The sequence below is a fragment of the Euprymna scolopes genome, chromosome 21, assembly GCF_053919585.1.
Source record: "Euprymna scolopes isolate OS-2025 chromosome 21, ASM5391958v1, whole genome shotgun sequence".
Lineage (NCBI taxonomy): Eukaryota > Metazoa > Mollusca > Cephalopoda > Sepiida > Sepiolidae > Euprymna > Euprymna scolopes.
Window position 1 is genome coordinate 90227041 of NC_136502.1, and position 15199 is coordinate 90242239.

Genomic DNA, 15199 nt, shown 5'->3' on the forward strand with positions numbered 1-15199 from the left:
AAAAGTGACAGAGTTATTGCGTAGGGAAATGTACACACACACACACACACAGAACGTTCACTTTTATATATATATATATATATATATATATATATGTATATATATGTATATATGTATATATATGTATATACATGTATACACACACACACACACACACACACACACACACACACACACATATATATATATATATATATATATATATAAGAATTGATAGAATATGTACTCTATAATAATATATACGAAATTAAAATAGCGTATTTTACAACCGTGCGTTCCTGCTAGCTCAGATAAATACTTTTGCAGTTTTAATAAAATAACTATAATAATATCAGGGCATCTTCATTTATGATGAACATGCACAGAATGCCACCATTAATATATTATACATGAAAAGTCCGCTGTGGAATTTCCACAGGTCTCGCTAGCTTAAAATAAAAGCATAAATGTATTTTATTGTTTATTTGGATATTTTAAAACTTTACTTTTTTTTCTTTTTTTTTTTTTTTAGAAACGGGGAGTGCTGCTACTTACGTTTCTCGTATTATCATTTCCTTCCACAATGAAATGGTGACATCCGATTTGCTAAATCTACTTCTTTGCGTTTTGTTATACTAATGGCATTATATAATTTAATTTGCGTTCTTGGATATGACAGGGACGCATACGAAAATCCGTTTTATTTCTTTCGGTTTAAGAACCTAGATGGATCCTTTTTTAACATAGTTCCGCCCGTTCTACCCCAACCCCCGGAAATTCTATTCATCTTTTCTGCGTTCAACGCTAAGCGTTAAAAGATATTATGAATAAGGGCCAGACTAATAGATAGGAAGTAACCTAGATGGGAAGTTCGGCAGCAAGATTTTTGTTCACATTACATTTAAATTTCTGCACGTTAGCGAAATCAAGGAAGAAGTGATCATGGAGTGAATTAGCACACATCAACCCTAACTCTAACCCTAACCCGAATCTGAAATTACTTTCTATCCACCAGTTTAAAGACTTTAAAATTACATTTGACTTTTCAATTATACAATACAATACAATACACTATACAGTGAGAAGGAACACAGGCCTATACACCTGAGATTAAAGTCTCTCAATACACATCATCTCTAGATTTTTAGTCAAAGCGAAGCAGGTGATTCCTCCAATGTTTGTCCAGTCTAACTTTGAAGGTATTTAGTGATTCTGCAAATACCACTTCTTCCGGCAGCTAGTTCCACACGTTCACTACACGTTGGGAAAAGAACCCAGCTGCCCCCTTCCGATGTCACTGCTTATCCAAGCACAAGGAATGTCCACGGATTCTACAATCTGTTTTTCAAATCTTGAGACAGTCCATGTTGTATTCCCTATGCAGATATTTGAAGACTTGGATGGCATTTCCTCTCATTTGACGGAATACTAGAGTTGGAAGATCCAGTTGCTACAGTCGCTCCTTGTAGGACATGATGCAGATCTGAGACCAATTTCGTAGCCCCCCCCCCTTCTGCACCGCTTCTATTGTTCCAATGTCACGCATATATCACAGGGATCATACTGATGTGACATATTTTGAGAAAAGGTTAACTTATCGCTTAAGACGCTTCTACTGAAGAATGTTGACAAGGCTGCCCAGACATTTTTGCAGGCTAAACACCAACGCACCAGCGATTGAAGTCAAGGAGAAACTTCCTCAGCCATATCAAGCCCCTAACAACAGCTCAGGCGGAAACCAGCCCGAAACTATGGACGAGAGTGCTCTTCCTTTAAAACCCCATTTTCTGATCTTCAAGGGACAACATCACACCGAAAATGAGAGATAACTATTGTTGATGGTACACTGGTACGTTGACACGTTTAACCTTTGTGACCCTTTTGAACTCATCTGCATCCCGTGACTGACAATCTGCAATTCATGTTTTCGATGAACTTCAAATAATAGCAGGCAATTAATATGTAACCCCACCGTGTGTGGCTCCTCGACACCAAATCGCCGACTCCCAACGTCGTTTACCGTGGATTTTTCGTTCGACTGTTCTTCTTATGGCCGGATCGTCTTTTTCCTGTTGGCGACTGTCGATGAGAACACACGCGGTTCATAAAATAGAAATATGAACAAAGAAAGGAAAAACACAAACACCAATGTTCACATATAAATTGACTGTTAGACTTGTGTGTGTGTGTGTGTGTGTGTGTGTCTTCCCCTGTTCTATCGATGTTACATTTGTCTATCTCTGTTTCACAATCAACTCTAAATGTCACACTGTAGTCGTTATCAACTCCCATCCTACGTCTAGCGCATCTAGATCTCAACTGTCATTGTCCAACTTCCATCCGCTGCGAAGGCCATCTAGATGTCAACCGTCTGTCCCCTCTACGTTGGTATCACAGGTCACCCACTCCACCCTGGCTACCGGAAGCTGCCCTTCCGTTTTATCAGTAGGTTCCTATTGTTATGATTAATTGTAGGATATTTCCGATTTCTTTGTTTATTCTAAGCGATTTCCTATCTCTTTGTCTATTGTAGGATATTTCCGATTTCTTTGTTTACTCTAAGCTATTCCTCTTCCTTTCTCTATCCCTCCCCCCTCTTAGCACTTAGTGGCTACAATTTACCCCACGGCCACTTTATAGTATCACAAATAGAACACGAACATTAATAAAATCGTGCTTTGGGCAGATCAGCCCCTTATGGAGAGAGAAAAGCATAACATGGTCCATGTATGTAAACGAACGATGACATATGCCAACCAACTTGTTAGTCGCGGCTGCTGTTTTAAGGCTAGGAGTCTGGAAACGCAGACATTATTTTAATTAATTTTTTTACAAATAGTACCCCACCTAGAAATACCGTTCATCATTTTTAACTTTTATTCACTCAAAACTAGGCATATTGCCACTAAACCTCCATTAGATATCTCACTCATGATGTAATCTTCTACCTTTATAGGAGTCAAATACGTTATAAGACAGAGTACTGTTGTCTCATCTGGAGAGGAGCTGTTTAGAGCATTCTTTCCTTCTTCAATAGGCTACAAAACTGATTTTTTTACATAGGCATCACCACTTATCAAGGCCAAAAGGCCACTCGAGGATAAGGGTTAAAGAGTGTACAGTAGTCACTAAACTTGTTTACGTTGGACTTGAAGACAACCATATTGTAATTAGCTGGAAAGCAAGCAAACAGAAGACAGTTCCACAGGCGTACAGTTCTAAGAAAGAAACTTTGTTCATGGAATCTACATTTAGGTTAAGGCACAGATAAAGAGTGGGGGAAATTATTGATAGTGTTTTCAGCTAGACGAGTGTTTTTCATGAAAGTTTGGCGTGGGGGGGGGAACCATAGATTGGAGCTCAGACGAGCACCTGCCATGAAAATGACGATAAAGCAGAGACAGGCTCGCAACATCTCTTCTGTGGGAAAGAGATTGCAGAGAAGAGAAAAGGACATCCCTATATCAAAATCTGGTGAGTGATACCCTTTTCTCCTCTCTGCTGCCTCTTTCTCAAGAGACGCTGTGAGCCTCTCTTTGCTCTATCGTTATTTTCATGCCAAGTGCTCGACTGAGCTTCACTTCATGGTTATCCTCTATAAGTTTTTCGCGGCAAACACCCAACTAGCTACAGCACCTATGAGGAAGTTCTCTTACCCTTTATCTGTGCCTAAATCTAGGCAAAAATTTCATGAGCAGAGTTTTTTTTTTTCCTAGAACTGTTCGTTTGTGGAACAAAATAACACGGAGCTGCTTGCCAGCTGACTATGACATGGGCGTTTTCAAGTCCAACAGAAACAGATTATTGAATAGTCATCTTCTAAAATAAATGAACTTATCAAATTTCCATTACAGTACCCACTGACCCTTATCCTTGGGTGTCCCCCTGGGCCTTTATGAGTGACGACTACATGATGTAAAAAAGAAATCGAAGGAGCTACTGTGATAGAGGTAATATTTATAGGTGAGAGTTGAATAGCAAGATATTAGTTCATGATACATTAAAAAAAAAAATTTGTTTGTGGCACGATGTGTCCTGAGCGTCGTTGTTTGTGTAGACCAGCATTAAAACGATGAGAAATAGCACGGTTTTATTAATGTTCATGCTCTATTAATTGCCTGCTATTATTTGAGATTCATCGAAAACATGAACTGCAGATTGTCAGTCATTTCTGAAGCTGAAAGTCACGTGATGCAGATGAGTTCAAAAGGGCCACAAAGGTTAAACGTATCAACGTCACTCTACCATCGACAACCTCATTTAGAGACCCAGCCTCATCAGGCCTCCACTACCTTTGAAACCCAAAGTTAAAACACATGTATTAAAATGTAGCCAATAATGTTTGTATAAATAAACATACTATAATTATGCTCTGCTTGTCATTGAGCATTTATATATATATATATATATATATATATATATATATATATATATATATATATATACCGAAGTTTTAGTTGATTTATATTTGTTTTTGTATTTTTGGGGGGTTTGTGTGTGTGTGTATTGATATTCATATTAAAAACCCTTTTTCCTATTTATTGGTATTTATTTGCTTCCCCTCGAAAGAAAAATGTGACACAAAGTCGTTTTTAATGTGAAGAAAAACAAGCTCCTAAAAAGAAGAGTAAAAGAGGCACTCTGGTTAGGACCAAAAATAATAATTGTCTTAGTATAGAGGGTTTCCCCTCCATTGACTGAGACAAATTAACTTAAGAGTAGTATCGGAACAGATTCTACACTTTCAGATATTAAATCTTTTATTCAGACCAAAAAGTTCAACATGAACAAAAAAACCTTAAGCATAAGGCCATGATACTACACTTTGATCTTGGCCCGAAGGCCAAGAAGTATTTATTTGCTTCCTCACTGAGCAAATTAGACACAAGGCCGTTTTTTAATGCGGAGAGAGAGAGGTAGGGGTGAGGGCAAAAGGGGACCAGCTCCCGATGGGTGGGAAATGGGAGCTAGATAGTGACAATTGGTATGAAGAGTTGCCCCTACATTGACCAAGGTCTGATATGTGGGGTTACCCCCACATATGGTCTTTGCTTGCAGTATCTGCCGGAACAGATGGTATTTATTTGCTCCCCCACCGAGCAAATTAGGCACAAGGCCGATTTTTAATGTGAGGAGTGAAGGGAGGGGGAAGGGAAAATGGGGACCAGCTCCCGAGAGGTGGGAAATGGGAGCTGGTTAAAGGTCAGGCATGTGGGGTCGCCCCCACATCCGGTCCCTGCTAGTCATAGCTAGTCATAGCTTGCAGCATCTGCCGGAACAGATACTACACTTTGATCCCGGCCCGAATGCCAGGAACAATAGGGTATTTATTTACTCCCCCACCGAGGAAATTAGGCACAAGGCCGATTTTTAATGTGAGAAGTGAAGGTGAAATGGGGACCAACTCCCCGGGGAGTAAGGGAGCTGGATAGTGACAATTGGTATGAAGGGTTTCTCCTACATTGACCAAGGTCTTATATGTGGACTTGCCCCCACATATGGTCTCTGCTTGCAGTATCTGCCGGAACAGATACTACACTTTGACCCCGGCCCAAAGGCCAAGAACAACAGAAAAAAAGGTAAGTCTTTTTTCTATTTATTTAAAAAGAAAATACAACTTTTTTATAAATGGATCGTGGAATTGCATTTATCTGTAAAAGATCTAGCTAATTTGCACATTCTTTTAAACATTCATTTTAATCAATTCCCTATTAGGTTTTTTTAATCTATTAGTTTTTTTTATCATCTTATGGATGATCATCTTTAGTTAACTATTACGTGTTATTATATTCATGCAGATATGTTAAATGATTTGTACTTACGTAATATTTGCGTAAAAAGGTTATAGTAAACACAAACTTCTTTCTATACATATTTATGTACATATTTATGTATGCGTATTATATTTGTTTAAAAAAATGCCTACAAAACTCCTCCGTCAGTTTTTGGTTTACAGACATGAAACTTCTTATATAGAGTATTCGAACCCATGCAAAACTTTATATTTGCGTTTTAGCCGGGGAAAATCGGTGTGCAAGTGTGAAATTTTTTTAAAAAATCGAATTTGCCAGGTGAAGGTTGACCGACGGCATTACGAATATGCATGCGTAGTAGCTATTGCTTCATGCAGCAAACATGTCTTCATAGCTCAGGCATTAACGTCAAAGTAAAAAGTAAATCGTAAGCTTAACGTTTTGGTTTCGATTCTCTGTGATTGCACATAGGTCATTATATATATATATATATATATATATATATATATATATATATAACATAATATACGAAATATAGAATAAAAAACACAAAATAACATATCCAACTACAGCAAAAGGATATCTACTCTTCTCATGAACACACAAAGAGAAGGGGTGAATCGGAGGTAAACTGTGCCTTTGCCCTGTAAGTACCCGCTCATTGGTTGATTAGGATGGGTGCGGTGGCAACTAGAAAGCTGATTAGCTAACAAAAACTCAATTACATGTGCACGATAACCACAACTTTCCGCATAACCCTGACGAATTCTCACGAGAACGAAACGCGGAATATTATGTGTAGCTTAATTGCCATATATACTTCCTTAACCTACTACCTATCTCTACCTCTGTATTGAGCACTGTTGAAGTAAATACTAAAAAATTTGCGCATAAAATTATATCTTCGTATATTAATTTATGTGATTAAATTAAGTAATTATATATATATATATATATATATAATACATATATACATACACATATATATATATAAAGTAAGTTATAAAATATAAATGAAGTCATTATATATATATGTATAATACATATATATATACATATATATGTGTGTGTGTGTGTATAGTAAGTTATAAAATATATATGGCGATTAAGCTACACAGAATATTTCGCGTATTATGCCTGATGAATCCTAGCGTTTATGTAAATCGCTATATATATTTTATAACTTACTCCATAGCTCTACCTACGTATTGAGCACTGTTGAAGTAAATACTTAAAGTTTACACATAAATTTATACTTTCGTATATTAATTTATGTGATTAAATGAAGTATATATATATATATATACATACATACATATATACGTACATATATATAAATATATATATTTTTTTTTTTTTTTTTTTTTTTTACAAAGGCATCACCACATTATCAAGGCCCAGAGGCCACTCAAGGATAAGGGTTAAAGAGTGTACAGTAGAAATTGGTCAATATAGTAATCATTAGTAATGAAAATTTGGTAAATTTAATAACTTATATGGAACGGCTCATCAAGAACTTATTTACTTTAGACTTGAACACAACCATATTGTAGTCAGCCGGAAAGCAGGAAAACGGAAGACAATTCCACAGGCGTGCAGTTCTAAGAAAGAAGCTTTGTTCATGGAATCTACGTTTAGGTTTAGCCACAGATAAAGAGTGGGGGAAATTATTGATAGTGTTTACAGCTAGACGAGTGTTTCTTGTGAAAGTTTGGCGAGGGGGGACCAAAGATTGAAGCTCAGTTGAACACTTTCCATGAAAATAACGATACATCAGATACAAACTCGCAACATCTCTTCTGTGAGATAGAGGTTGCAAGGAGGAGAAAAGGACATCTCCTACGAGGCTACGAAGTTTATTTTGAACTCTATCAAGGCAGGACAAGTCCTTTCTAGCAGCTCCTGCCCAGATGTGGCAACAGTATTCCATCCTTGGACGTACCTGGCTCTTATATAGGTAGAGAATAGCATCAGCAGTGAGATGCAACCGACGAGGACAGTTAAAATATCTTTATCAAAAGCAATAAAATAAACCGTTAAGATTTTACATTAAGCTGCGCGAGCCGATAATTATGTTATATAAACAAATGTTATAAAATACCAGCAGTTCAGACCTATATCAAGAAATTGTCACCACAAGAAAATACAATGCACTGAACAATGTAACATTCTCTGCCTGAAGTAAGCACTACATGAAATACCTCATGCCAAAGACATACACGCATTTATCTCTTTAGGCTCGTTCGCCAGGAGAAGCTTAACACCTGTTCAAAATATTTCAACCGAAATATTTCTGGTCTCACTTCATTGTCTTACAAATTTATAAATCCTCTATCTTCACTGATGTTTGGTAAATACAATGTACTCGTTTATAAACCATGTGGATTACGTTGTTTATTTAACTTACTTTAATTTACCAGTGCTTGATATACCCGGCTAGTATTCAGAGTGTGCCAGTATTTACGAAGTCAATCCTGAGTTTTGACAGTGATTTTCAACTCTGTTTTGAGTATTTCAGAGTCTAAAGAAAGATGATACACATAACATTTTTCGCTTACCATTTTTTTTTTTGGGGGGGGGAGGGGCCTTTAGTCGTCCCATTCCATGAGCGATGTTTCTGATAAAGGGGCACGAATAGCTGCTGGTGGGGGGGGGGGAATCTAACCATATAACACTTATTGTTGGTTGTTTTTTTTACCTAGAAGTAGTATTTTTAGCTCCATACATCAAGTAACTTTATGCGTCGTTGGGAGTAATTTCTATGAAAAAAAGAAAAATGACGCAATTAGATTTTGGACAGTACGAAATTTTAAAGTTGGTGAAAATGTAAATAGACAGACAACACAAAAACATACGAATGTAAAACCATATTGCGTTAGAGTTATGTCATGTTAAAAGTTAGGTTTATGTTATGTTTGCATTAAGTTAGAGTTATGTTATGTTTGAGTTAGGTTAGGGTTATGTTGTGTTGGAGTTAAGTTAGGATTATGTTATATTGAAGTTAAATTAGAGTTCTGTTAAGTTGGAGTTTAGTTAGGGGTATGTTATGTTAGAATTAAATAAGGATGATCTTATATTAAAGTTTAGTTAGTGTTATGTTATGTTGGAGTTAAGCTAGGATTATATTATGTTGGAGTTAAATTAGGATTATTTTCGTAGTAAGTTTATTTTATGTTGCAGTTAAGTTAGGGTTAATTTTTTTTACACAGGCATCACCACATTATAAAGGCCTAGAGGCCACTCAAGGATAAGGGTTAAAGAGTGTACAGTAGAAATTGGACAATATAGTAATCATTAGTAATGAAAATTCGGTAAATTTGATAACTTATATGGAACGGCTCATCAAGAACTTATTTACGTTAGACTTGAACACAACCATATTGTAGTCAGCCGGAAAGCAGGAAAACGGAAGACAATTCCACAGGCGTGCAGTTCTAAGAAAGAAGTTTTGTTCATGCAATATACGTTTAGGTTTTGGCACAGATAAAGAGTGGGGGGAATTATTGATAGTGTTTTCAGCTAGACGAGTGTTTCTTGTGAAATTTAGGCGAGGGGGACCATAGACTGAAGCTCAGTCGAACACTTTCCATGAAAATAACGATACATCAGAGACAAACTCACAACATCTCTTCTGTGAGATAGAGGTTTCAGGGAAGAGAAAAGGACATCTCCTACGAGGCTACGAAGTTTATTTTGAACTTTATCAAGGCAGGACAAGTCCTTTCTAGCAGCTCCTGCCCAGATGTGGCAACAGTATTCCATCCTTGGACGTATCTGGCTCTTATATAGATAGAGAATTGCATCAGCAGTGAGATATCTACCGGATCGATAGAAAGATCTCACCATTTTTCCAGCGGCCTTGGCAACAGATTTGATGTACATGTTCCATTTAAGATTAGGAGTAAAGGTCAAGCCCAGAAGCTTGTCAAAACTTGAGGCCTCCTTAAGACGAGAGCCATTCATTTCAATTGATGCCAGATGTGGATCAGAATGTTGATGATGTAAAGAGAGAAGCTTGGTTTTGGATGCATTAAAAGTAACCAGCCACTCCTTTCCTCATTGTACTACATGCTCAAGATCAGAGGAGAGAGAATCGGAGAGAACTTGGTCGTTTACTGTCTTAGATGTGCTACCATAAATGATAGTGTCGTCAGCATAAATATCTACAAATGATGTAAGGATGTGATTTGGAAGATCATTAATGTAGATCAGGAAAAGAGTTGGTATTGTTGTTAAGTTAGGGTTATGTTATGTTTGAATTAAGTTAGGATTATTTTATATTGGAATTAAATTAGGGTAAGGGATACAAAAATTCTTAACTCCTCATCAAAAAGAAATAAATAAAGTTAAAAAAAAAAAAACTTTCTAAAAATATAAAATGCGTAATCTGCCTAAATGTACCGGCGCGAAGTTGCCAGAGTTTGGACCGTAAACTGGATAAGTGTGACAAAGATAAATAAAGTTGATTCACTTATAGACCTAAACAAAATAATTAACCCATTCTTAACACGATCAGGATAATTAAGCCTTAACTTTAATTAAACTGACGCTTATTCAGTGTTTCCTCAATACTAAAATAACTGCTCGTCAAAAAAAATAAAAATAAAAATAAATAAAAATAAATAAATAAACAAATCTTGTAACATGTACTTATGTGTTAGGTTTACCAAAAAGGCAGTACAACAAAAATTTCGCAAATTTATTAAGCATTTTCTTTAACAAGAAAAACGTATTTTAACGGCGAAATGTCTCGTCCCTCGTTTTCTGCTTACATTAAGATCAACAGCTAATAGACATATTTCAAGCTTTAATTAACATACATTCATCATAATGATACAGGCTAGAAATTCTTTACCGATCAAATTTGATTTTATAAAATAAGAATACTAGATTAATTTGCATGAAGTCTGGTGAACAACCTTTTTTTTCAACCCAACAGGTAAGTGGATAATGGAGGTTTTGTGCGATTATAATTTTTGATGCTTGCCCCTAATTCTCCTTATATTAAATTTTTTTTTGAAAATCTAATTGATGTACGTAGCCGTGACGAAACGAAAATATATTCCAGAAAACACATAAATTGGACATGTAGTTTTATTTTTAAATAAGAAAATCAAAAGTTTTACTATTCGAGAACTGACTGTCATGCCGATCATTTTGAAAAATATCAAGAAACAAAGGGAGATAACTCTACAATAATTAATAATTGCCAAATTTATATTGTAATGCTTACAAATTCTTACTGGCCTATTAAAACTGATGTTCTTATTTAAAAAGTTGTTTTTGAATATGGGGGAATTCTGGGTAATAACCTATTTTTTTTTTAAATTTGTTTTTACTGTAGTAAAATCGGAGTAAAATTAGTTATCGTTAAGTAAATCTTTTGAAAAAAAAAATGTCAACAAAACCACAAAAAAACAAAAACAAAAAAAAACAAAAGTAGTTTTTTCTTTGTTCATCGTGTATTTATTGCAATATTCACAACTGACATAGGACGTTTTTATTAATACTCAGAACTGATTGGGCAAGTAATTTTTTCTACAACAATTGTTCGTTCATACAAAAATAACTAAGTAAATAAATAAATAAAAATAAAGAACGATCCCGGAATTAAAAATGAAAATCATTAATGGCTTTCATTGTTTGATTAAATTATTTTTTAGAAACTGGGATTGCCGCTACTTGAATTCCCAGTATTATCGTCTCCTTCCACAATGAAATGACCACATCTGATTGTCTAAATATAGTACTAGCCTTTTTTGTTACAAAAACACCATTATATAATTTAATTTTCGTCCTTTTACACATCCGAAAATCCATTTTTTTTTCTTTTCCTTGAATGGTCACTACTTATAAAAGCCTGGGGGCCACTCAAGGATAAGGTTAGGTGAGACAATATCAGACACGGCGGTACTTGGGTAGGGCTAGATCATTTAAATGGACGGTTCGATAGGAATTTATTCACATTTGGTTTGAAGACAACCCTGTTATAGTCAGCCGAGAAATGGACAAATAGTATTACGCCCCACGGACGGACAGCTCTAGGAAAGAAACACTTCTCATCGAATTTTCATTTAGTTTTGGGCACAGATAGTGAGTGAGGAAAGTTGTTAGTGGTTGTTTTAGCTAGGCGAGTATTTTTCATGAACGTTTTACAGGAAGAGACCATAGATTAGAGCTCAGTCGAGTACCTACCAGAAAAGTATTGATAGAGCTGAGACAGCTCGCGAAGACAGTCCTGTACCCTGTAAAGGTAGGAAAAGGTGTTCTTGTTGTTGTTGGGGGGGGGTCCAACCCAGTTATGTAACATTACTCCATCTTAGACCGTTGGGTTAGGCCGCATTTGACTTTTGTACAGGTAGAGGTCTGCGTCGGAAGTGAGATACGTTCTGGACCGGTAAACCTAAACCATATTTTCTAGAATAGTTCCGCCTCTCCCTCGTAAATACCATTCAACCATTTTCAACTCCAAGCAAACGTTGGGAGATGCTATGATAGGAGTCTGATTTATAAGGAGTAACATATATGGGGAGTTCGTCAACAAGACGGGTTTTTTTCACAATGCATTTAAGGAAAACGTAACGTTTTCATTAACAAAATAAAAGTCTTTATAAATACTTGTAGGGGTGTTTATACGGGTTTGTCCGACGGCGCCATTATTTTTTTCGCCGTTGCAGTTTCGTTTAATAATGCTTGCTACAGAAATAAGTTCCTTGCCACAAAGAAAGAGGATACAAGGAAACGTTTACTGAGAGTTTTCTTCAAGGTTTTACTTGGAGATAATTGATTCAAGAGAGAGAGAGAGAGATAGAGAGAGAGAGAGAGATGGAGAGAGAGACTAATGTTATCTTAGCTAATTATTCACCTTCTTAACTTTTTCACTTTACTGAAATGAGTGACGCACGCGGACAGAAATCTGAGGTAACATTCCGCTTAGATAATAATTCTGATCGATTATTATTATTATTGAAATGTTATTTAGAGGAAAATATTCAGGGAAAATGGCTTTAATGAAAATATTTATGTTAGAAATGAAAAGGAATGTTAGTTTTCATTACTAACACAAACAGGAATGTTAGCTAAATAAACAAGTATGCGTGACAGAAATCAGCTGATAGTCATGAGTGCTACGTGTTGATTACGTCATTATAAGGGAGATGTTTTGTATGCGTAGGATTTAGTCAGTGGTTAGAGATTGAAGGAGACAGAGAGTTGAGCTGACCGGTCGTAATGGCCCGAAGCACCTGGGAGCGCAAGAGGTCCAACGCTTATCAAATGTAAGGAACATAGGACCAGTGTGCAACTTTTCAATTTGGAAACATTTGTAAAAAAAGCTGCTGAAAAGACAAATCCGTGACTTGTTGATTCCTTGAGATGAATATTCTTTGCAGCTTTTCGGCAAACAAGACCAAAAATGTACCTTTATCCTATTGGCCGATGTACTGTTATCCGCTCCTTTTTGTTGTAAATATTATATTTTCGTTGAACTATATATGTGATTATATCGACACGTACACACGAGAACACTAGACGCACTCATAAACATATACACGTGACATATTACGAGACGCACTCAAAATATATACACGAAAACACGTGGACTTTTATATATACAACCCCATCACACACGTGTTTTTGTAGGTAACAAAAATAAATATAATTAAATATTATGTTGGCCACGAGTTTTTGTAGGTAAAAAAATATAAATATTATTAAACATTATTATGTTGGCTACGTGTTTTTGTAGGTAGCCAAACCAATATTATTAAATATCATTATGTTGTCCACGGGTTTTTGTAGGTAAAAAAACCATAAATATTATTAAATATTATTATGTTGGCTACGTGTTTTTGTAGGTAGCAAAACAAATATTATTAAATATTATTATGTTGGCCACGTGTTTTTGTAGGTAAAAAAACATAAATATTATTAAATATTATTATGTTGGCCACGTGTTTTTGTAGGTAAAAAAACATAAATATTATTAAATATAATTATGTTGGCCACGTGTTTTTGTAGGTAAAAAATATAAATATTATTAAATATTATTATGTTGGCCACGGGTTTTTGTAGGTAAAAAATATCAATATTATTAAATATTATTATGTTGGCCACGTGGTTTTGTAGGTAAAAAATATCAATATTATTAAATATCATTATGTTGTCCACGTGTTTTTGTAGGTAAAAAATATCAATATTATTAAATATTATTATGTTGGCCACGTGTTTTTGTAGGTAAAAAAACATAAATATTATACAATATAATTATGCTGGCCACGTGTTTTTGTAGGTAAAAAATATAAATATTATTAAATATTATTATGTTGGCCACGTGTTTTTGTAGGTAAAAAATATCAATATTATTAAATATCATTATGTTGTCCACGTGTTTTTGTAGGTAAAAAATATCAATATTATTAAATATTATTATGTTGGCCACGTGATTTTGTAGGTAAAAAAACATAAATATTATTAAATATTATTATGTTGGCTACGTGTTTTTGTAGGTAAAAAAACATAAATATTATTAAATATTATTATGTTGGCCACGTGTTTTTGTAGGTAGCAAAACAAATATTATTAAATATCATTATGTTGGCCACGTGTTTTTGTAGGTAAAAAATATCAATATTATTAAATATTATTATGTTGGCCACGTGTTTTTGTAGGTAAAAAAAACATAAATATTATTAAATATTATTATGTTGGCCACGTGTTTTTGTAGGTAAAAAACCATAAATATTATTAAATATTATTATGTTGGCTACGTGTTTTTGTAGGTAAAAAAACATAAATATTATTAAATATTATTATGTTGGCTACGTGTTTTTGTAGGTAAAAAAACATAAATATTATTAAATATTATTATGTTGGCTACGTGTTTTTGTAGGTAGCAAAACAAATATTATTAAATATCATTATGTTGGCCACGTGTTTTTGTAGGTAAAAAATATAAATATTATTAAATATTATTATGTTGGCCACGTGTTTTTGTAGGTAAAAAATATCAATATTATTAAATATTATTATGTTGGCTACGTGTTTTTGTAGGTAAAAAACATAAATATTATTAAATATTATTATGTTGGCCACGTGTTTTTGTAGGTAAAAAATATCAATATTATTAAATATTATTATGTTGGCCACGTGTTTTTGTAGGTAAAAAAACATAAATATTATGAAATATTATTATGTTGGCCACGTGTTTTTGTAGGTAAAAAAACACAAATATTATTAAATATTATTATGTTGGCCACGTGTTTTTGTAGGTAAAAAATATAAATATTATTAAATATTATTATGTTGGCTACGTGTTTTTGTAGGTAAAAAATATCAATATTATTAAATATTATTATGTTGGCCACGGGTTTTTGTAGGTAAAAAATATAAATATTATTAAATATTATTATGTTGGCCACGTGTTTTTGTAGGTAAAAAATATCAATATTATTAAATATTATTATGTT